Here is a 25690-nt window from a genome sequence, read left to right on the forward strand (position 1 = left end):
CTCATTCACAGTGAGAAGAGCAGGCTGCTTCTGCTCTGCTGGAAACAGGGGCACCAAACAGATACCCCCTTTCCAAAAGGAAATGCAAGAGGGAGAAGAAGAGGTGGATGGAGAAGGGATGAAGGAAGGGCATATTTTCAGTTTTCATCAAAATTTCAGAAGCAGCAAAATTACTTTCCAGAAAAGGAGAATAATGGAGATACATAAACTAACTGGCCTGCTCAAATTCCGTATTTAAGTTCTACCAATCATATTATTAAGGGCCAGGAATGATCAGTTTGGGTTACAGAAGTGTGCAACTGGCCAGCTGCACTAAATACGGCCTTTACCTGCAGTGCTTAGGCGGGGGCAAACCGAAATCAAGGCATTGAAGGTTAAGTTCTGACAGAGAGCAGAGAAGCTTGTCCTCCCTCTTATTATTGCTATGAGGCCTGAAAGGCTGCAGATAGAGGACTCATCCTTGGAGAAGCCACAGTGTACATTACGGAAATAAACTGGAAGCACAGTTAAAGGTTAGCACATCTTTCTCCCTCCAGATGCCATTCTTGCACTGACAAAGGGAAAGAAAAGATGAGTTTGATGACTAACAGGGTACCATATTTCACTAAGAAAAAGGCCTGGTTTTCACTTAAAAGCCCCAAAAGCATACAGAGAGAGTAATTTTCAAGGTCAGAGGCTTGTTTTGACATTTAAGAAATACTAAAACAGAATGTGGCTTTTAAATTTGTAAACCAGAACAACTTCCTGACCTGGGAGACCGTCTGCCAAATTTCTAGCTGACCCCAGGCTCTTCAGCCTGAACCAGAATTATCAGATATATTGTGTTGTCTAGGTGCACACCTCTGATTTTAAAACTAAATTTTGATCAGCCTGAGAAGAACACAGTTTCTGAGATCCTTTATAGCTGTAACACTCAGCCCTTGTCACAGTAAATGAAGAGGCTTCCTTTAAGAGCCGCTTTGGTAGAATTTTTTGCTTACTATTGGAGAATTCAATTGCTTAATATACACTAATAAAAAAAATAAGGGAAATAGAAATATCTCAGCACACAGAAACCAAAACCCTCCTTTTATTTTACACCAAGCCTTTGATCCTCCCACCAATCCTGTTGCAATACAAACCAATTTCGTTTAATGTTACATGTGATGAGCCAGAGTTCCGTGAGATTGCAAAACTCTGCTAAATCCCTGGGCAAACTGTAAATGGGCTGAGGGGAAGGTTCACAAATTCACAAATAGCACGTACATGCAGGTGGACCGCACAAACATAGGTAGCACAACCTTGCTGTGCCAGCTCAAAGAAACTTTGTGCATACATCGAACCAAAGGGTCATATGTCACCTGTCATATGTTGCTTAAGATGTGCAAGAGATTGGATTGCTCCTCCTTGCAGCCTCTTTCTCTCACAACTCATCCTGCCTGCCTCCCTGGCTCACGCGTGCAAAGTGGGCTGAAAAATAGTAATCTTATTTTAAATGGAGGGGCTGTGCTTTCTGCTTTGCCTCTCACACGAAAACAGCCAAACGCATTTTGCTGTTTCAAGTAGGCAAGAGAAATGAAACTTTTAATTGTGTTTTCTCTCTACTTTTTTTTTTTTTTTTTTCAGTGACAGTCTGAAAACTTTCAGCCAAAACTGGCAACACCTTAAGATGCAGTCCTGAAAAGGCAGCTGAGCTGAAGAACAAAAACCTGATGAAGTGGAGTGGGAGCAAAGAGGATGCTGTGAAGTTTCTTCTGCTTCCTAAATGCATCCCATTTGCACCCATGTTATTTAAATTATTCCAGTTCTTGTATGGACTACAATGGGAAATACTTTCTAACACTGTTTACTAGATTTGTTTCTCCTACTTCCATCATAGTTGAAATTTAATTGTAATAAATCTTCTGGGGTTCGTTTTTGTTTTATTTGTTTACTTGCTTGTTTGCTTTTTGGGTTTTTGGTAAGTTTTGTTCATAATAGTTAGCAGGAAAGAAAAGAATTTGTCAGCCTGCAGTGTAGTTATATCCAGCTGACCTGGGCACTACAGGATGTAACCTTTTCTCTAGGAAAGGGTTTATCTTCAACAGACCATCCAACTCGCTGGCTTCTGCCTTTTGGTAGTTCTTCTCCTCTTTTTCTATGCAGTCATCCTCTAGCCAAAAAATATTTAAAATTCATACAATCTAAAAGATGACTCAGAAAGTAAGAACTGATGAGTTCTGACAAAAAAGATCCATGAACCTGGCACTTCCTGGTGCTTAGGATATTCACACACAAGAAGGAGAGATACGCATAACAACACTGCTCAGCATTTGAATTTTTCTAGGTATAAGACTTGCAAAACACTTAAACACAATAATGGAAAAGTTTTGGATCAGATAATTACTTGTGAAGCTGAGGAAGCGATACCGCTAGGAAAATAAGAAGAGTGTCATTTCCTTCTAATGCCCAGTTAAAGGCTGGCTTAGGCTGTGATTCTGGTTTTGGCAGGAATACAAGGACAGCTTCTTGTGAGAACCACTGCAACACTAGACAGCTCAAACTGGAAATGATAAAGGGAAAACAAAACTGAGGCCTTTCACGAGTGAAATCATCAATATGTAGGGCACTTTTGAAAAACTGAGAAAAGACTGATGACACCTGCTTTTGCTGAGGGAATCTGTGGAATTAGGTGCTCCTACCTGGCTAAATTCAAGTTTTTCCTCATGCAAATTCATAGTTTAGGTGCAGAGATTAAATCTAACCAAATCTAGAATTACTGCAAATGTGCCTGCAAAGATTGCAATGTCTCATGATTACCATTTTTCAAGAAGCTCAGATTAACTGTGTTGAGAAAATGAAATTATGTCCCCCTGAAAATATCTGAGGTTGCTACTGGAAATCTGCATAATGCACAAGGCAGCACTGAATCTTTGCTCCCAGAATTGGTGATTCTGCCAAGTTAAAAAAGTGAAATCCATAAAATCCTGTTTAATTGGGAAAGTAAGACAATGAGACTCAACATTGACAAGGAGTGGGCTTGTTAGGTTAGAAAAGCCTCTCTACAAATGTCTGCTAATATCTGAACTTCAAGAGGAATGGTATTCTGGTGAGCTGGGTCATGGCTGACACAATAGAGATGAAATTGAGGCGCAACAACAGCACATCAAGTGGTTTCCCTACCATCGGGAGGGAGTTTTACAGCTGGGGTTAAAGTGAACAATTCATGTTCTTGGTCCCCTTAGCAAACCACAGGCTCATGTTGCTTTTACTACAAACAGATTTCCCTTCACTGTACTGCACTTTTCTTCTTGCTGACTGCTCAGTGTGACCATCCAAAAACACTCCTATTTATGTTATTTTTCACACACACCACCCTGAAAAAAAATCCAGTATGAAACTAGAGCAGTTTCCTCCAATACAGTTCAACATCCAAACTAAGCAGCAGTAAAATCGTATTTATTCACTGACTGAGGTTTCAAACAGTAAAGTGATTGTTAGAGAGTAATAGACTGAACCATGCACTGAAAAAGACCTCAGAAGAGGTTTCTGGTGACAGCTCTCTCACCTTGACAGTCCTCGAGAACAGGGGAGAAGGAGGAGCCTATGCACACTTCAAATGGGGGTGGATACTTAAATGCAGTCAAGCTCCATGATCTCAGTAGCCAGAATCTGGCAGACTTTGCCTTTGGGAGTGAAACGTGGAGACAGAAAGAAGGGAGCTGGGTACCTGAGCCCAGCCCATGTGTGTGAGAGAGGCTCCTCACCTACAAGCTGGGCGTGCCTGAAGTGGGAGTCAGAGGGAGAGAGAAGCCAGGAGCTCCCTGATGCCAAGTGTGCTCCCACACTGCCAAGCTGAGCAATCCGAAGGCAGGGGTGCTAAATGTGGCCTTCTCTCTGTGCAGACACTGGCGAAACCTCTATTTTTCTCTGTGCCTTTGTTTTCCTGTTTGAATATGAGGTATTCCAATGAAATATAAATATTAATATTTGATTAGCGCTCAGCTACAAAGCTTAGTTCCTTAAAGTCTAATACAGATCTTTGAAATCCTTGAAAAACTATATAAATATGAATCCTTTTGTTTTTATAGCATTACATTAATGATTGTACAGTGGAAGTTGATGAATTAAATAATCTCTGTCTATATTTGCTCATACCTTTGTGAAACTGTTACCTTTTCAGCTGCTATTTCTCAATCCAGAAATGTCATTTTTGGTAAAGTTTTGCAAAAACCCATTCAGCTGCTTTTGAGTCATCCAAGTATGTAAAAAACAGTTTCCAGCTGTTAAGTCTTCCATAAGCCCTTTTTTCTCAAACATGCTTGTATAATTATAACACAGCTTTGTTTTAAAACATCAAACTTGACACGTACATAGTCCTGAAAGAGAAGTAGCAGCACCGACATGTTTGAAACCATTTGGTTTTGGAATAACAAGGTTTTTAACATGTTAAAATAGCTTTATTTTCTTAAATATTCTTCCAGACACCGAGCTACACTTTTCTAACTGTAGACAGCTAATTGTGTAAATGACCAGTAAAAAAGGAAAAGAAAAAAGGACAAAAAATTATACTGTTTTTGCAATATGTGACTGAGCTGTAGCAGGAAGACTAAGGGGACAGTTTTAATTACTGCATATTTGCATTTTGGTGTAGAATGGCATCAAGTCATGCTGGAGGTGATTCCTGACTTACATTCTGACTACATAGAAATGCATTGACCTGATACCAAGCAGTGAAGAATCAGCCATCTCACAGAATCACAGACTGGGTAGGTCAGAAGGGGCCACAATGGGTCATCTTGTCTAACCTCCTTGCTCAAGCAGGGTCTTCCCAGAGCACATGGCACAGGGCTGTGTTTAGGCAGGTCTGGAATATCTCCAGTGAGGGAGGCATCACAACCTCTCTGGGCAGCCTGTTCCAGTGCTCAGTCACCTCTACAGTAAATAAGTCATTCCTCATGCTCAGGTGGAACTTTCTGTGCATCAGTTTCTGCCTGTCGTCTCTTGTCCCATTGCTCAGCTCCACAGAGCAGAGCCTGGCCCCATCCCCCTGACATTCTCCCTTCAGATGCTGACAGACATTGGTGAGATCCCCTCTCAGCTGTCTCTGCTGGAGGTTGAACAGGCCCAGCTCCCTCAGCCTTTCCTAAGAGGGATGCTCCAGTCCCTTCATCATCTTTCTATCCCACTTCATTTAATCTGGACTATTTTGCGTTCTGATGTCTTAGGGAAGTAAGTGTTGGTTTTGAGAATATTAATGATGGCTGAAACAGCAGCTGTAGTCTGAGGGATTATTGGATTACATGGGTTTCACTCTCAGAACTGTTTTTTTATACCACAATATAAAGGCATATGCAGTTTTTGTTCCTTGCATAAGCTACTGGCCTCAGCATGAACTCCTCTGTCAGACTGGAGGAATCCTTTCTAAAGAGGAAAAAATGAAGTCACTGCATGTGTAGGTTTTTAAATTGGTCTCAACTGTGACGATTTGTAGAGACAACAAGAGACTCCATAGTTGTTTCTTATTCAAAGTAAATAGCCGTATCTCCTGCCTTTCCTGGGACATATCCTCCTACCATGCAGGTGTGAGTCCACAGAAACCACCTGCATCAGTGACGTAACAGTGAATCTGAGAGGACAGCCTGACCCATCTGGAAGCGAAAGATACAACTCTGGCAAACCTGTGTCTGCATGGGCGCACAGCCTTCCTCACCTTACACTGTTTGTGCTTCTATCAGTACACCTATAAATCAGGTGTATGTCCAATACTTGGAGAGGTTTCCTGAACGTGTTTCAAACCACATCAAACACACAAGCGGTGCTCAACAAACATCACTTGAATACAGTTATGGAGAAAAACCTCGAGCAGCTCCTCTCTGTTGCCCTGTCTTCTCTCTGTGCTGTCTGTCTTGGAAAGCCAAGGGATCAGGAGGAGACCCCATCATAAGCAAGGGACAGAGGCGAGGTTTCTCTGGGAACCTTCACTCTAAATTTCCTGAGTTTAGGGAGATTGACATCACAGTCGCCACATCCATTAGCTCACATTTTTGTGCATAAAGAACACGGGCCAAGCAAGTGACTTGTTCCTAAAGGAAAAGATATATTATTGGGTAAACAGATGTCTGTGCACATTTTGGCAGCTCTAAGGTACATCATTCTGTTCTAATCAATGCTACTGGATTTTGAAACCCACCAGTATAACAATGAAGTGGAAAATGCCTACCAGAAGCCCAAACAAACTCCAAGTTACGCTGTATGCTCTACCATTCTGAGTTTCAGTGCTGAGACAAAAGAAGAGTGAGTTTGCCATTTTCTAGTTGTTAATAATCAAGAGATCTGCCAGACACTCTTTGAGGCCTCTGTCTGTCTCGACCAGGTAGATGCTGCAATACACAAAGAGCTTCAGAGACAGAGAAAGAAAGAGTGTTCATGGACAATGATGCAGTGTTCTTAATTAAGATTTTCATTACTGATACATACATTAAGGTTTTTCTAATGCAAGTGCCCAAGCACTCTAATGTGCAGGTAGATGTCTCTGATTCTATCTCTAGAAACCCTTTTGCACATCACTGCAAACATTCACCAGCCAAGGCTCAAAACAAGCCCACCTGCCCTTTGCTATAATGACAATGAAAAATAAAAAATGATATTTTACTTGTCTGCCAGATGAGAACTCAGCTTTTTGTAGTCATCAGAATTAATAGGCTTTTGCAAGGCTGTACTACAGCGCATTGAAACTGATTCTGATCTCACTTACACCTGTTTGATGTTGATGTAACATCAGGAGCTTCGACAGCATGAGTGCAGCAAATGTTGAAGGAAAAAGTAACAGGAAAGGCATGCAGGTAAACGGAGAATGGGATGAAACAAAACATGAGTTTCCCAAAGGTAGTTTGTAGTAGACTAACCTGATAACTTTCTTTGATAAGATAACTGATTATCCAGACTAAGGAAAGGCAGTAGATTTATCAGTAGAGCACTTGATAGAGTATCGCAAGGGAAATTATGAGTTTAGATGAAGATTTGCGAAAGGACTGTAAGGTGAGAAGCTGCTTATCTGAAGGGGAGATTCAGCAGTGGTGAGGAAAGAATTATTGGGCAAGGTGAAGGCTATATTTCCACAACTGTTTAGTTAAATAAAATAGCTTTTTGTATCTAATAGGATTTGGGTGGAGCAGGTAACATTTCTTTACAAGGCCCCTCAAAGGCAGGGGACGTAGATTAGGAAAAAGTGGAGGCATGCTTAACAGCTATAAAAGGATCAAGCAACACCAATAAATTGCTCATTAACAATATTTAGTTCTCATTCACCTGTAATGTTCAAGTGTAATTTCTCTGTCTCAGTTCTTTGGGATGTTCAGAGATGCTACAACTCTCTCAGCAGTTACTTGTACAGTTTAATTAAATATCTAGCTCAGTTTCGTGCTTTTAAAATAATCTTATTCCCAGAACAGGGTATCTATTCATCTATAAAATCTTGCTGAATGCCTTTGAATGCTGGACCCTGCCTCCCAAGAAAAGGCTGCTGGAGTAAGATGTGGAGAGGAAATACTTGGTGATCAGAAGCACTCACAAAAGCATTGCTTCTCCCTGAACACACTACGTGCTTTTCTAGATCCAGACAGGCTATGACACTTTGTAAATTCCTGCAATAGGAAAAACTGGGCTGCCCACTAGCAGGGTGGCAATGTTGCACTGGCACAAGCCAGGATGGAAGGTGAAGACATTGCCACAGAAGTCACAGTATCAATGTGAGATTAAATTGCAGGCTCCACAATAAAAGATCTGCCAAGCTATTTTCAACAAGTTAAGAAAAAACAGGATTTTTGACAGTCTTCCCTGAGGCATGTCTCAGTCTGCAGGTATTTGAATGACTAAAACTGCTACCTTCCCATTAAAGTTCACTGGAAGAGAAGCTGCATTTTTGTTTTAGCCTTCTGTGGCAGAATTTAAGTATTTAATGTCATGACTGGACCATGTTAAGCAAGCACAGACATTCACTCAAGAAATCTGCCCTAAACCCCAAAACGTAAAGATTTTTTAAAACACAAAAATTGAAAAACAGTGTCTGAAATCCTTCATTCTTCAGAGCTGGTTATATGCTCATCACACATAGTAATTCTCCTCCACAACCTTTAGTGCAGACCATCCAAAATGTTACACATTATTTTTTGTCTTTTATGTAGAAGTGGATTTACTGCAAAAATTGAAAAGCAATTAATCTCTTTACAGACATCCAGGATAAGTGAACACGGACAAATATGAAATTTAAATACACACCCAGATCCAAATGTTGCAACTGATCCTTACTTTGGTGATTGGGTGAAGCACGAATAGTTCTAAATTGGATGCTATTTGAAGTTGGGATTTCAATTTTGTCCTTGAAAATTCAAGATGTTTAGAGTATGCTTAAGAAGCTAAAACATTAGAAAACATAATTCAGAAAACTGATACAGCTATTCTATTAAACTTAAAACTCAGTACAATGGAATGGGAGAGAGCGAGATCTATTCAGATCCAAAAGCATTTGCTTTTGGTGGTGTGCAAAAATCCAATATTTTGGGCATGCAAACACATGAAATGAAAATATTAGCTGGGGGGCTGAATTTGTGAACCATATGCAGCATGATATTATCCAAAATGAAGAAAAGCTTCAGCAGTGAACAACAAGAACTTCAGAGGAAAGAATCATTATTTCTCCACACACTGTGATCTTTTATGTCTAAGAGTTACCCTTCCCACCAAGAGGCAAAACAGCCTTCATGAAGCATGGCCTGAAGACTACTCACATGTGTTTTGATATGTGCACCTGTGTAATGGCACACAAACGAGCTACATGGCAGATGATTTGCTTCTTTTGTAAGTGGGAGTGGTGGAGAGGAAAAGGAGATGGAGGGAATCCTCTTACAAGCTCATTTTCCATTGTGGTGTCTCACGCATGGGACACTCAGCATGAACACGGGCACGTGGGCAGGCATTTGGACCTCCCTGGGTATTCGTATCTTGGTGCCAGCTTCAATAGACACATCTACAATGTCTTGATCAAAAGGTGACTTTTGGGAAACCTCCTATTTCTGGATGTTGTGTTTTATAACAACCACTCCTCCAGCACAACTTGTTCTCGGTACCATTTTTACCCTGTCTCTGGTGTACACGTAAGACGGAGGCAGATACACAACATGATGCTAAAGCAGGGTGCATCAAAGAGGATTTCTGCACTAGGAGAAGGACTCACAATAAAGCTCAGAAAACAAAAAGACATTTGGTGATACAGCTGTAGAATAGCAATGTGCTCGCCGAAGTTGGAAGATAATTTACCATAACTACAAAGGGAATATTCTGAAAAACTCTGCCATGCTCTGCCATGGTAGTTGTTACCATTTTGCACAGTGATTTCAACCTAACAAACTGGTCTGTCTTAATATTTTGATGGCTGGCGTTGAGACTGCTGTAGGAAATGCTGCTACTGCTTTGGAAAGGTGGTCTTTTCCATCCAAATACATTAAATTTTGCCAGTGTGGTGTAAAAGTGCATTGAACAACTCAATTTTCTCAGTCTCCTTCTTTTTTCTAGTTAAACCTAAAATATTATGCTCCTATAACTGTCTAGTTAAAGTCCATTTTTTTTCTCTTGTACTCTGTAATATTTCAAAAAAAGCTAACACTCAATACATTATATTACACTAAGTAAACGAAAAATAACACAGAACAAAGAGATTGCTAGTATGCATAATGGCAGAAAGGCGTGACATTTTCAGCTGTCACGCTGGCCAATCTTGAGTTCAATCTCATCCAGCACCAGTGGATATATTGTAGATACTGCAATTAGAAGGCAGGTTGCACACATACCTATTGTAATCCACACATCAACTTCACAGCTATGTGCAGCCTTTATTACTTGCTGAACAATTTGAATGTCAACACTTAAACTAATGCTTGAATGAAAAACTGGGACCAAATTTTCCCCCTTTTTGTAAATCTGGCTACGTCTTGAGTTTTCTGGATATTTGGTCTATTTTTGTGACAGATGTTTTAAAGCAAACCAGTGAACTTTGACAGATTTGTTTTAAATAATGAGGGGTTTTTTTTCCCATGCACATCTATTGCTCAAGTTTATTTGATGGCTACATCTTCAGATAAAGAATAAAGCACAAAATTGTGGCACTGCTCAAGAACGTTCATCCCAAGGTGTACTTTCAGTTATACGGTTTCATTTCTATAAATACACCAGAGTAGAATTTCAGCTCTGCTGCCATTTTGAGGCTGTTTCACCATTTCTCTCATTTGCCTCTGCCCATGTTGTTTTCTTTTTTTGGATCATTCCCTTCCTTCAGGAGACATATAATAGCTGGGGAAAAAATACTCCTTTCCTGTCTCAGATTGCTGTTTAGGTGACCATTCCCTTCCTAAACCTCATTATTTTCAGAAGAAGATCAACAGATACTTCTGGATAATTTCCATGTCTATTTATTACATTAATTATGATAATTCTTGAAAAATGCTAACTCTTGAAAGCTGTTGTAAACATAAAGCTTATTACATGTAGACTTTTTTGGCATTTTGCAAGTGTTCATTTCTGATTCATGAAAAAGCTTGACCTGGAGGTTATTATCCTCCTCTCAAGTAAGGAAGAGCTCCTTAAGAAACCTGAGAAGAGAAAAGATGCCTCCTTCCCATTCCTGATGTAGCAATTACCGTTGCTCCTCATCTGCAAAACAACACTAAGCACAGAACCAGATAAAGGGATTCAGAGGGGGGTAATTAGTTGCTATTTCAAGATAATGGTTCGGAGTGGTAACAGATGACAGTTTGGTGGTGAACAAGTACCAAAGCAGAGACATACACATAGATATCAAAGACTATTTGAGCATCGTCACGTCTGATAAAGTCAGTAAGGATTCTCAGAAAGTGGCTACTGGCAGGCTGGAATACTGCTGGGTGTCTTTTGACATACAGATCACTCGCCATATGATGGATGGTTCTCATAACTATGATGAGATCAGTAAGATGCCTCTCAGCTTCCCTTAGGTCATCATTACTTGACCAAATACGTCTTCATGAAGCCGGGAAAGAAATGGCACTTTTTTTTGCAGTTCTTTACTTCTTTTCTTTTCCGCTTTTCTTTTTTTTTTTCTTTCTTTCTTATTGATTGATTGATTGATTGATTGATTTTTAAACTAGGATGTCCACTAACGAGAATTAGAATCTGTGCTCAGTCTGACAGGAATGATGCTGGAACTCAGTACAACCTGGTTACATCAGAAATCAATTTAAACAAGATGGACAGTTACCCATGAGATTAGGTTAACATGTCCTGCAACTTCCTTGTATCTGGATGACTTTGGTGCACTTCCGATTTGCACTCACCAACGCTAACAGCAGATGACTTTTCAGTATTGCATGGGTTCCATCTGAACAGGCACTGCTCTGGAAGTTAAAGAAGCCTCCTGCTGTAGCTATTTATCCCAGTGTAGCTAAATCTCCTACTGTAAAGCACCTTAATAATGTCGATACTGCTATAGGCTGGTTGGAAGACTTCCATGAAAAGAATTATTTTGACAAAGAGTTCACCTGTGTCTCTCAAAGTCCTGAGGACATTCAAGGGGAGCAGAGATTACCTGTATTCCTCTTAAGTGAAATTAGAATTTGGAGGAGAGATCTATGAAGTCCTTCCACCTCCAAAACCCTGACACCATATAATTAGGCAGATGTGTGTGTAACATCTGGGAGAAGGATGAAGACTGAATCATCAGCAAGTTGTGGGAAGGGATATGAAAGGAGAGCCCAGTGCTGGACACTGAGACAGAAGGCAGAACAAATCAGCTATCTAGATCAGAAGCGTGCTTGTCAGGTACCATTCACAGCTTTTAACGTAAAAATGTCCCATTTACACTTTTCCTGTTACCAAAAAGAACCCAGACTATTAATGGCCTGAAGGACCTGCCTTCCAGAGAGAGAGGGGAGAGCCAGTACAGAACAAGACATGCCTGAAATATATTAGGGCTCCTATGGAGCTTGCTAATTTAGGAATGGAGGAGCCCCAAGAAGCCCTTCTTGGCCGCGGAATAAGCCTGACTTAAAAAAGCAAGAGAGCACGTGATTCTAATCCTACAAGTCAAGAAACAAAGGCAGAGAGATGGAAAACAACAAATGCACAGTCACACAGCAAAGCACTGTTGAAGAGGGATTTCAGCTTCAGGTTTCCACATACCTAGCTATCATGAAGCCAGCTCGCTGCTTCCACCTAACTGCCTTGCCCCGCAGAGGTAGAAAAAATGTTAAACTGGTGCCTTTGTGAAAATGTTGAAGGCACATGGTGTCTGCCACAGACACAAATGCTTTTGCCACTGCTGTGGGAAGCGTTAACACAAGCAATGTTAACGTCTCCCCGCCCTGAGTATCATTAATGCTTTTTATTGATATTATGAAGTTCTGCAACAAAAGTAATAGGATTTGTCAGGGGCCGTTATAAACTGCCCCTGCTGGATAAATACATAATACATGACGGCAAAGGTCCGATGGGCCTTTAATCAATTGCCTTTCTGAGTCAAATAAATGTCACATTAGACATAAGCCACGTTGCGTTCTGCGGGCGCCTCTGCTCCCCTCATCTCAGAGGCCTGACACCGCCACAGGCAGCTATGGACACGCATAGGCTCCTACTTATTTGTGGCAAATATATCAGAGCAAAACTGGAGCAGCATGTTGTAAATTACAGATTTGGGACACCTTATAATGAAAGGCAAAGGAGAAGGGAAAGAAATATGGGGACATCATAGGCATGATAGGTCAACTCAAATACATCCCCTTGGGAGCTGGCATTGTCATACCACCTTCTGCAGCCACTGCAGCAAATCTCATCTTTCTGCCCACAGGGTGGGGGAGAAGGCACCGTGCCATTTCCTTCTCCACTGCAAAAGTAGTGGGTCAACTTTAAATGTTGAAGCCACATATTTTAGGTCTTGTATCAGGAAAAGAAAGTTCTTTTGTGCTTTCAGCAAGCGCCTTGAAAAAATTACGAATGCCCATTTGCACTTTTGCATCTCTTTAAAGAAATTCCAACAATCAAACCACAACTTGAACATAAATAAATAAGAAAGAGCTATTTCTCTTAATGTGCTGGCTTTTTTTTTTTTTTTTTTTTTTTCTCCTTAATTTCAGGCAGCACTTTAACAGTCATCTACTTTTCTCTCTGAGAAGGTTGGAGACATGAATTTAAATTGCAAAGTGGAGATCTGAAGTAACACAAAGTCCAGGTATATTTGGAAGTGTAGTTCTAAACCTAAATTTAAAAGCCCTCATTATTTTTGGCATTCACTAAATAGATTCAGCACAGACATCCCAAAACAGTGGCTGAAAATGCTGGTGGACATTTGGAAAACTTTGGTCTGTCTTTACTTAACTATAGTAAATATTATGAAGTGGTAGTGCTATATTTCCCTTTATATTTCATCAAGAAGAGTCATTGTTTCAAAAGCACTAGATTTCACTGCCAATATGTATGAAGGAATCCCAGAAAAATGTGAGTTTTTGTTCCAAATGCGCAAAACCATCATGTGTCAGAACCTGACAGAATTAAAACTCAAATGATAACAAACAAACACTCCCAAAGGCTCCATCCCTTATTCCCCCCAAAAGTGAAAAAAACAAACCCATGAAAAAATTAATTCTTCCTGTTCTGGGTCTTGAAAACACAATTATCTGGATAAACAGTATTTTCTTCAGTTACAAAGGTCAACGAATCACCAACCTACATAGCAGCAGCCAAACTCAAGTGAATGTGACTAGGTGAGAAAAGAACCCTGCAGAACACCTTCCAAAGAAATGGCTGACAGATTTTTAATCCTGATACTGTTGGATGTCAGTAAGAATAAAGCACATTAAATCTACTCAGGTAAGAAGAGCAGCTCAGAGAGCAGCTGGGACTGGGTAAGGCAGGGTCCCACACCACAGGGTCAGACTTCATTATGGACAGGTTGCAATGCTAGTTGACTGTTTTCTGTACTTGTTTTGCACTTGCGCAGCATGGAATACTTTACGTTTCATTCTGAACTAGAACACGACAGCACAATGTCCGCCAGAACACGTATATGCTCACATATAAAAAGAAATCCTCCATATTGTCATCTAGAAATGCATGTATAAATTCCAGATCAGTCAATCACACAATGTCACTGAACTAAAATCTGAGTCCCATAAGGTGACACTCCACTAAAATCTTGAACAGCATTAGAATAAAAATTCAGTATTGAGTCCTGTGGCCATGGGAAGCAGCAGAGGCCCTGGGCTGACTTTGATGGAACTTGAAGAAAAGGCACAACTTGTATCAATGAAAAATATAAAATGCTATAAATACTTACACAAGAGACAAGGAAGGGCTGCTCCAGAGAAAGGCCACAAACTGACTGTGAGTGATCTGAGGAGAAAAAAAAAAGGAAATCAAATTAATAAACATACTAAATGATACCAGTGTAACAATATAAAACAGAGATCAAGGAGAGTTAGAGATGGTGGCATTTCCCACAGGAGAGGGGAAAAAAAAATGTTTTAAATTCACAAACAACACAGATCCTGAAAGTTTTTAAACTACCTGACCCCAGAACTATGTAGCTGAGAAAACTGGTAATGGCTGAGGAGCTTTTCAGTCCTGGGATAATTCCAGGCCAGCGGAGACTAAATATCCTCTGGAGGCTGTTCAACAGTCTCCGTGAAATAGGCTTGTGGCTCCTAAGGACAAATGTTCGTATCACAAAAACACTGCCAGATTTGAGCGGCATCCTTCTTAGCAGTCATGCCAGATGATACAGGACTCTGAAACAGAACTCGCCTTCTTCATCCTGACCTTCACAAAAGAGGGGTTAGGCTTATTATTAGGGCTGAGAATGCTTACATTACAGCTGATAGCTGCACAGAAAAATTGTGTTGTCTTAGTTCCTTCTGTCAACACAGTATCTTTTGGACTTGATTGATTTGTTACCCTGAGACCCCTAAGAAAAAAACGACTGCATGAAAGTGGAATGGCTAAAGGTTTGCAAACTTCTGCTAGACTACAGGTCTATTTTGGACTATCTAAGCTTTATTGCCAACATATTTATTTTCATATTTATTTCCAAAACATAATAACCTGGGATGAAGCAATAAACAAAATTAATCAAAGCCTGATGCTCTGAATTGTAACAAGAAGACTCACTCCTGTTGGACACAGAAAACAAAGGCAGATGCTCCCCAAATGTTCAAAGCTACAAATCAGTCCTGTCTCCCCTTCTCTTTGCCAAGCTGAAAAAAATCTGGGTAGTCAGGCCAGACAGTGCTCTCCAGAAGACTGTTATCAGGGGACCAGGAGCACAGTGGAAAACGACCATGGGATCCACGTGGTTGTTCTCCAGTACTTAAGACATGGCCCTCAACTTCTGCTTCCTGTCTAGTTACAGGGAGCGATTAGCTCTGTCATTCCTCAAAGCAATTAAAAAGCTCTGAGAAATATAAACCTGAGTTCAGAGAGTGAAGGGAAAGAGAGGAGCTGCCACAGGAGAGAGGGAGGGAAGGCAGGCAGAAAATCTGTTCAGAGTTGTAGCTACTTTTTCTGGGAATTATGGTCCTGGTAGAGGAGAGCATGAGAGAAAGCATGTGTACAAATCCAGCGCTTGGTTTGCAAGGGAGGTGGAGGAAATACAGCAAAGAGTAGAGACAATCCTAAAAACTGCAGGGCAGGAAGCACGATGCCTATAGCATCTTTTAGGCAGGCCACCCTGAGAGGCCCTTTTAACAGCAAATTCCTCTTTAAAGGAGCTGACTGCTCCCCATGTAAGGAAGATTTGCATGAGACAGAAGACAGGATGGATTCTACCCAGGCTGAAGAGCTGAAATGACATAAAATGAAAGGAAGGGCAAGATCAAGCTGGCGGACAGACTGTCGCTATCTTGCTTTCAAGAATCCATTATTCTAATGAACTGTAACAGAGAAGTTCTCCTGGAGAAATCTCCCTTCCTAAGCATGTACCCCTTATTTTCCTCTTACATTTCTCCTGCAGAGTTAACCATGGAAGTCTATGGATTCATCTGTAATAGTGAAGCACTGTTAGGGGCTGGTAGTTGGGCAGTATTTCTTTCAGAGTTTTGGGCATATGGGACGGTGAGCTGCAAACCAGAGAAGAGCCTGAGACAAGAGGTCTGGGCCAAAGAGTGTGCCTTGGAGTCCCAGAGTTTAAAAAAAAAAAAAAAAAAAAAAGGAGGCATCATCCAGTATGGGGAAAAAAAACCACAGAATGGAAAATTTTATGCTGAGGTTAGAGCTTGGCTCTGTTATAAGCAACATAAAACAAGGTCTCTTAGGGGAAAGCATCAAGCAATTTTGACAACATAGATGCCAAAGAATTCTACAAATTATGGCCTGAGATTCTGGAGGTGCTGAGTAATGACTTACACCAACATTACCAACAAATTTGCTCTAAGAAGTGAACAAGATTGTCCTGCCTAATTAAAACTGTAGGGTAATTATAGACAGGCATGATATACTAGAAGCTGCAAACTAGAATCCGGCAAAATCACCAGAACTGGAACACCGTACTTTCTAAAATTATTCCAATTGGTCTGGACACCTGATTACCAGTTTTGTTCAAAAGAAAATACATGAAAACAAAACTTTCCCTGTAAAGTACTGGAAAAACAAGATGTGTCTGAGGAAGCTATGATTCATTCCAGGTTAGATAACTGCAGAACACGTATGCGGGAGAGAAATGGGCCAAATCCTGTTCTCACTGCCCTGTGCAATCATGCTGACTTAATTGAAACCATGAGCAGAACCCGAACCATTAAAATACTGGGGTGAAACTTCTTATCATATGGCACTGTTGGTCACTAGAGACATTTAACCTAATTACATTAGATTAATACAGTAGATTTCTTCAAGATATATTATTATATAACAACCTAAGAAAATGAAGTTGAAGAAAGCTGACTATTTTCCCCATCTCTCTATGTTGTAAACAGAATAGTTACCTGTCTCCATTTATGTCGCTTGTTTTCAACCCATTATGGCTCTGTTTGGTGGAATGGACAAATGGAACCCACTGATCTCTCTTCTTTTTTTTTTTTTTTTTTTTTTTTTTTTTAATATTGAATTCCGAGTGTTAATTAATCATTATTACTTGGAAGATGTCTTGGCCATTGAACAGAATAGCCAAGGGCTAATCTTAAACCTGTCCTTGTTTTGTTGTGGTTAGATTCTTCTTCTCCTCTCTTTCTTTGCTACATGAATAAATTCCATTTAAATCACAAAGACTAAGAGACAAGCAAGGTCTACATGTTAAGGTTATTTAGAAATCTAGTTTCCCCGAGTTTAATGACAATAAGGTTCCTAAACACTGAAGAATTTCTATTTATGGGAAGTTAAGGTGGTGAAAACCAGTGGTATGAGTTACATTATATAAGCAGATAACAGATTTATGAGGCTAACTATAATTTTCAAAAGTGACCGAGGCATTCATGTTGAAGGCCTCTGGAAGTCAGTAAAATTTTGGCTGTAAGCCGCGATGAAATATATTACCTTTGTTAGCCTAAGCATTGCTTCCTTTCAACAACAGTAACATCTTAGGTGCCAAAGTTGTTTCTGCGATTGGCATTCAGTTGCTTCTTACACTTTATTTGTTAAGTGGTTTGAGGCAACCTGCTTCAAGCGCCGTCTTAGCAGTAAATTGGGACAGCAATTCTGCTCCATTTTTGCAAAGTGATTTCAGATCTCTCTGATATAATGCACTGCACCAAGGTGAGCAGTGCTAGTCCTTTAGCACCAAACTGGGAAGGAGCAGGCTTGAAGGACTGACAACAAATTCAGATAATCCTAAAATGACTGTTCTTGCCTCAAAGTATTTTCACCCTTTACCGATACGGAATCAGTGAGGGGCACAGCTTTATTGTGTGTGATATACTCAGTGAATCGGATCTAAGATCCAGAGTTTTGCCTCTCCTCCCCTTCTGGGTGCACTACATCCACTCAGTATGAAAACTAAAATTCAATCCCAGTGGAAGATAAAGAAAATAATTTACCAGAGAATTCCTCAGTTCCAGGCCAAATGGAGCCAGTGCCGTGCTAGAGGAAAGAGCAGACTGGGCTAAAACTCAGTGAATCCCTTTATATGATCTGAGGGGGCAAAGAGACTGCACTGCACCTCTGACACAGCAGAGACAGATTACAGCAAAATTAAATTGAGGATTTTAGTGGATATAATTGTTGTTTTTATATATTAATGAATAACAATAATACGTGATTCTAAACTGAATACCGGGTTTGACATTTAATCTGAGTGCTTATACCATCCATAAATGTTCATAAACGTCACGCGACCCCTACCCTTTGATTGAATTACAATCTAGTATGCAATTTAGGAAACACGGATTAATCTACATAGATTTATATTTCTGCAGGTTACACAGTTATTTGCTGATTTATACCCTTTCCCCCTAAGTGTCCTTTCCATCGAGAATCCAGGAACATACATGCAAATCTTGAATAGGAGAGCAGCTCAAAATCCGGTGACTAGCAGCAGATGGAAACTTGGTTCAGTGAAACCTACACTAATTATCATCTGCTTTTTGAAGTCACCTCTGCTAATGGCCAGCAAAATCTTAGTCCCTGTGATATCTTCTATTACCTTCACATTACTTGTTACTACAGCCAGCAATCACCTAACATGTTTCTTGGCAATGCTGTGCAATTAAATCGCCTTTCAATCAGCTTGCTGAGGAATCCAGAGATGGAAACTGCTTTAATATTAGGAGTTAATTACAAGAATGGAGAAGAAGGCAGTCAAATGTTATGTTAGCATACCAGAAATATGACAACACCTTAGACACAGATGTCACATGCGAGGTAAGGGGCCACATCAGGAAAAGCAATGTGGCAACGTAGAGAGGAAAATGACCTTCAAGTTCTCCCTTTTTTTTTTTTTTTTTTTTTTTTTTTTTTTTTTTTTTTTTTTTTTCCCCACCCTGCGGTCATGCTACTTGAAGTGACCACCTCCTGTAGCAGTCAAAATATCTGGAATTTCAGTGACCTTTATTAAAGGGCTTCACTGCACAATGGTGTCTGCTTGGGGACTGATAATGACACCTGCTCAAGCAGTGTGTCACAGCACACTCATGGTCCAAAAGGCACATCAGAGAAAAAGCAGTTCAGCAGATCTTGACCAGTGCACGAGCCCAATCCGTTTGAAATCAAGCAAGTCTTTGCAAAGGGCAAACAGGGCACATTCCTTTTCTTCCTCTGCATCTTCACCTCTGTGTGCTACCAGAAGAGGAAGCTCCAAAGCTCAGCCCTTGTCCTCATGGACTCCTGCATTCGCACAAGACTGAGGAGAAGGGCTGGCTACTCTGTTCAGTACGACATGAAATGAACATCACTCAGTGGAGCCAGGGCTCGGAAAGGGATGAACTGAGGAGACGGTTTTACATCTGACAGCTTATTGCAGGGAGGGAGAAAGCTCATATGGGAGAGGACGCTGCAAATACAGCTTGAGAGCCAGTTATATGGCTGTGTATAAACCCTTAGTCTGCAATACTGGAGAATCAAAATAAAATTATCTTTAGGAAAGAACAAGAAGTTTTTCTTTGTACATTAGAATTAGCCCATCTGTATGCATTGTCACACGTATATATATTTTTGTTATGTATCATGAAAGAATTTGAAAAAAAATCTACTCAACTACAGCTGCAAATGCTCTTTTTAATGAAATAAACTCCAAACCATGGTTATGTAAAGATTACAGTGATGACTTGGCAACAATTCTGAATCAAAATTTACTGATAATATTTCCATCACTCATTTTCCAAAGACAGAGTTTGTTTAGAACCTATACTCCACCAAAGGTGATAGAAAAGGTAACTGACTGTTTCCTCTCTCAAATTTGATGACATAATGCCTTGCAGTCTACCTTAACACATACTGTAAAAGGATTAGGACACAGCTCAAGCTTACATTTTCTTTCAGTAGTGTATTTATTGTCAATAGCGTATTTAATAGCATTGTTAAATTTGGGCTGTTAAGTGTAGTAAAAGGAATCCTTTACATTTTCTTTTGTAATTAAGGATGGTTAAAATTTTAGCCTTGTCTTTCTCACATTGAGAAACATGTACTGGGAAACGCAGACTTTAGATGAGCTTTACACATGCGCACACACAAAAATGCTTTAATAAACCAGAAAACTTCAAGGACCCACAACTAGAAAACACAAAAGACAAATCTTGATGGAATAGATTTTTCAGCACACTCTACTTGCCAGGAAGGCTGGATAGTATGTTTTGATAAGACAAAAGAATTAATCCAATCCAAATTTGGACTTTCATGTATATGTAAGCTAATTCAAAAAGACATCAAGCTGACTCATTCCACAGGTAACTCAGCCCAAAGTAAGTACTAACAGCTGTTCTCAGTGAAAACAATGAGACAGATGAAATAAGAACAGTAATCTCTTGCATCTGCAAACTGAACTCTAATTAACATCCATTGGAGGTCCTTTGCTCCCTAAGAGGAACTTCAGTCAACAGAAGTCTCTATATAAAGCACCTCGGAGGAAAACATCTTTAAAAGAAGAGCACGAGAGCTCTCTGGAAGCAACAGCACATTACAGCTTCAGCAGCAGTTGCTTTAAGGGGCTCAGGGTACGGGCAAAGCCAGCAAAAAGTGAGGAGGAAGAAAGGTTAAATACATTCTTGTTTTATAATGTAAATGTAGCATTTTGAGCGCGCATCTTGACTTAAAAGACGGCCTGGGATGGTACTTTTTATCTTTCTGTAACTCTAACCACTGACTACATCTTTGAGGGATATTCTACAAGTGAAACCAGGGCATTTCACTGGCAGGTGCTCGGCTGGCGCAGCCTCCAGCTCAGCCCACTGGCAGAAGGAGGCTGCCCAGCACCACCTCCCAGAGCCACAGCACCACCCTGCTCCTGCTGCCCACCACCACCCTGGACAAGGACGTCACTGCTAGGGGGCTAATTCTGGCAGCAGAATACCTGGGAAGGGGTCCCAAAATAACTCCCAAAGCCCACTCCTGACTGCCCAAGGGGGCTGTGCTGTAGGCCAGCTTCACTCCTCTGGTGGCAACTGCTGCCTGCTTCTGTCTGTAATCTTTCCCAGGCTCCTGATCCCCTTCTCCTTCACTGTGTGGCTGTGTGTGCTCCCATCAAGAGACCGTGAAGGAGCAGAAATGGCACTGGAAAAATAATGGTTTTATTGAAACTGTGTTGTTCCCACCCAGCATACATCCTGCTCCCTGTTCACTCTTCCAAAAAAGAGAAAAGTGAAGTCAGCAGCTGACCAGATGAATTCTCTTTATGGTCCAGAAGCAATTTGGGCATTTCCATTTTATAAAATATTTTGTTTTGGTTTCTCTCAGCACTTAAAACTCAGCTTTGAAACCTTAAACAGAAGAAAACAGAAAACATATCTACCTAACTATACAAAGATATACACTTAAAGATCCTGGCTGCCCTTCAGGATCAGACTTTCCACATTATGTCTTGGCTCTGATTATACCTGTAGGTGAATTCTCTGTTCTGAGGGAGTGTGGTTGAAGTGGCAGCTCACAAGGTGGATCTGTTGTGTTACACCATGGCCACATCAAGCCATGCTCTCTTTATTGCAAGGTGGATAAGCAATGAAGCATCCTTGCTTCCCTGCCTGGAGGTTTGCAGTCCTAGTGCATGGTGGCTGTTCCCGACATCCTCTCAAGTGTCCTGAATTCTGCAGGACTGGGCTGCACAGCATGAGAAAATACAATGAAATAATACTAAATTATTTAGGCAGATGACACTTGAGTAACCAAAATGTTAAACTGAGACAGTAAGGTACTAGGAACTAAATGCATCTTTATTAATATTAGGAATTAGTGAAGTTACTATTAATAAGGAGATAATTGCTATAAAATCTAGTGATACATACAAATAGGCTACTAATGTGAGGAAGTGACCCTGAAAGATGAGTTTAAGTTACTGGTTGGGAGCTTTCTATTGCTAATTATTATTTGCTTTCTGGGTATTAATGTTTCTCAATCATGAGCTGATAAATCCAGTGATGTTGTGATCACTTCTCTAAATGGTGTCTTAGGATCATATGTGGTCCCAAGAGCCATGACACTGTAGGTAATTTATTTCCACAGTGAGATGTACTGACTCTCCATAAGATTTCTTTCATTTTAACATCTGACTAACATTCAATTTTGGACATAAGTACTCTGATATATCATTTTCCCCTGACAGCACTGCAGGGCAGAACTAAAGGGCACTGGCTGAGTGTACGAGTACTGCAGTGTCTGGAGAACAGGTGGGGCTGGAGTGGGGAACCCTGGTGAGCCTGAGCTGCAAGGAGGCTCTGGAGGGCTGTGCAGGGATGTGGGGTCTGCATGGCTGGTGGGGCACATTAGGGTATGAGTAGAGTTCTGGCAAGCCCCAGGCTAAGGTTACACTGGACTTCAAAAATCCAACTTGCTCTCTTTGCTGAGAGCTCCACAGTTTATGACTCGACAATGAGGGCGTTTGTTAAATCAGGAGCAAAGTGGCAGCAAGATCGTTATGGAAAGGCGTGACCATGTCAGATCCATTGCCACAATCATTTAAAGAAACTGTCAGGATGTTTTCTTGACTGCCTATCCATAAAGAAATTACAACCTGACTCTATGAAGAGCTATAGTAGTATCTTAACCTGACAGATACCATAGAGAAGAGCAGCAAATCCTTGAAAGATAAGAGCACATACAGCTTGTGCTTGATTTTTAAAAATTTGTACTGCTTCAAACATAAACTATGTTTTTGGGAGAGTACACAACACTTGGAAGAAGACTAAAAGAATTTCAGAAGGATTTCACTTGCCTTTAAACCCCTGCAGACACATTGAAGTCACCAGGGTCATGCAGCTGTACTTCTGTATGCAGTACAGATGCATGTTAAGCCCTTAGCATCTACAAAGACAGGTTAAGCGTGTGTTTCTTCTGAGTTTTCCAGAAGAAGATTTTTTCCTACAAGGACATAATCAATACTTTGGAAGTTATCTTTCACCTATTTCTTCTCACTTTCTGCCTATCAAAATAAATCAAAACTACCTTATAAAGCTCCACTAAAATGGCTTCTGGGAACAATACTCTCCGTTTCGTATTTGGCATGAGAACAGCATATTCTGTAGCTGTTACTTCTGTGATGTGTGGCCTGAAAACTGAGCTTCAGGACAACCAAACTTTTCACTGCTCTTTTACATGGGCTGAAATAAGTTTTACTGCCAGTATATTCAAACCACCTCCCCTCTTGAGTCCTCATTGTATCAGTTTAACTTTGATATGCCTCCCCCCTTACCCTCACCAGCAAGGTGATGCTGCACTAAGTTTAAGTTGAGGAGCAGCTTAGATGGAATTTTTCACCAACTCTTCCATCTTAACCGGAGTATCCATTTCATAATATAGATAGACGACAAGACAGGGTAGTCGACTGAGTGAAATTATTTCAAGATGTAACTGAAGGGAAAAGTCAGACATAATATAAAAGAAGTCACACTGCAGGTACCCATCAACTTCTCTAGCAGGACTTGGCTTAGAAGTGACACTCTTGTTCCAGCCCTGAGCTTCCTCTCCTGAACAACCAAAACGTCTTGGGCTATCTCAGCCTGGTAATATCATCTGCTGACTCAGTCAACAAGTAGAAATAGTACTTTTAACTGAATTGTGGGATATGCTTTGTGGAAGTGTGAATTATTTCTCGGATTTTCCAAGTTTCCCAGTTTTTCCTAACACAGTACAGTTTATCCATATCTATAGAGCTCCTCCAGAGAGCAACCAATGTGACTTAAAGTTGTGGAGATCAATACATATAACCTCAGGAGCATTAATTGTAAAAAAACCACAAACAAACCCACAATGAGAGAAACATCACCTTTTGCTTTATGGGGTAATTCTCCTTACTCCAATTTTACAGGGAAAAAAAAAAAAAAGGAAATAAGAGAAAGTTAAATTGATCTTGAAGCTGGTCAATACTAAGGCAGAACTATGAAATGAACTCACATCTTTTGATGCCCAGTTTAGAACCTGTATCCCATCAAAGGAGAAGAAAAATCCTCACAGAAATCTGAAGAGGCACCTGCACGCTCCTTTCTGTGAAGAAAATGCCTTTGATTGCTGAAGCCCAAACCAAACAGCAGACACCAAGATTTTACAAAGTCTCTTAGTGGTGAGACACAGTTTACGCTACTTATCAGCTTTCCTGCAAAGCTATGTGTCCACTTCACAAAGACCAAACCAAAACCAAACAACTCCAAGAACGCATCCAAACTCAGTTCACACGGGTCACTGCATCCATTTGGTCCAGAAATGCAAAGCCCTCTTTAAGGGTTGGATTTGAATATAATCATTATACCATTTTCCCAGTTATCTAAAAATGCAACAGCTTACCATGACCAAATAGAGGTTTACAGGTGAGCCAGTTTAAGAAGCAGCACAATGAATTGGCTTTATAGTCCAAGAACACGTCGCCTCAGTAGATGGACCCTGTGTCATAAGACACTGCAGAGCTGTATTCAGGGTTAGTTTGGAAGATGTGTTGGTGGGGGAGTAAAGACTCGGATCCAGTGAGTACTGAATAGCATGAGAGCAATGCTACCTTTATTTTGCAACCGATTATTTTCATACGAACATGAATCAGAGAGATAAACTATGCCAATTTCTTCATAGCTGACTTGTTACAGGATATTGTTTGAGTCTTCACTAATGACTCCTTGAGGTTGGATATTACTGTGATTAGGAGTTGGGAGGATAGAGGTCTGAGACCTTTCAAAGGAAACATTTTGTTCAGAACTGTTACAAGAAAATAAAGTCAGCATTACAGTAACTTTAACAACCCAACCAGGATAATGGTCTGCTCATGCAGACAATGCTTTTGCTATTTTAAATGAGAGAGATAAAGTTCATGTAAGATGGGAAGCTGAGATATACAGCTATTTAGTCTGGGGGATCAGAAATCTGTCAGCCTGAGAAATATGAGTATCTGTGGAGATGCCCTGGACAAGGAAGGAAGGCAAAGTTATTAGCAGTTGGGAAAAAAAAGAAAAAAAGAAAAAAAGAAAACCTCCCCCTCCACCCCCTCCCCCCCCCCCCCCAAAAAAAAAAAAAAAAAAAAAAAAAGGCACTTAAAAATTTCCTTATTGTTTGGGGCACAGACAAATGAATTAATGAATCTGAGATGCTTCAATGCCCTTGGAAGCCTACTGAGATAGATTTTGGGTTTATGCTAAAGCAGGCTGTAGGCAATGCTGTTCTGCACTGACAATTATCCAGTAAGTCTGGTGGCTGTGCCCATCACTGAGGTTGGCATAAAATGTTCTACTGGCTTTACTGACAATGAAATAAAGAAGTAGCTCTACACGGTGTTCATTTTTAGCAAAGGCAGATAAAAAGCATTCCTTGAAGACAGACACAGGTTTTGTGGGATCTGATTCCCCTCCAGACTCCTATCTGCCTTAGCCACAAAATCTTAAGTTTCCTTATTGCCAAAAACTGATATTAAAATAACTCACTTAGAAAGCATGCTGCGAGGGAATGCATTTTAAAATAAAGCATCCTTTTCTTCCATTATCAGCTCTATCATTTATCAGCTCCAGCTTTAATCACCAGCACTTGCCAGCAGGGCAGGATCAGAACTACCAGTGTTTAAAACCTCCAATAGAGCAAGGTATCCAGCAGAGGTATCACCAGACTG

General features: G+C 40.5%; 1 protein-coding gene across 12 annotated transcripts in view; it reads right to left on the minus strand.

The window, feature by feature from the left end:
• ZBTB20 (zinc finger and BTB domain containing 20) overlaps window positions 1-25690 on the minus strand; it is a 474904-nt gene that overhangs the window by 102072 nt on the left and 347142 nt on the right. For all 12 annotated transcript variants that reach the window (XM_040056379.2, XM_058419419.1, XM_058419420.1 and 9 more), the window contains one exon: window positions 14318-14373. The gene's annotated coding sequence lies outside the window, so the exon portion shown is untranslated. The remainder of the gene's footprint in view (window positions 1-14317; window positions 14374-25690) is intronic.

This window comes from Hirundo rustica, chromosome 2 (assembly GCF_015227805.2).
Source record: "Hirundo rustica isolate bHirRus1 chromosome 2, bHirRus1.pri.v3, whole genome shotgun sequence".
Taxonomy (NCBI): Eukaryota; Metazoa; Chordata; class Aves; order Passeriformes; family Hirundinidae; genus Hirundo; species Hirundo rustica.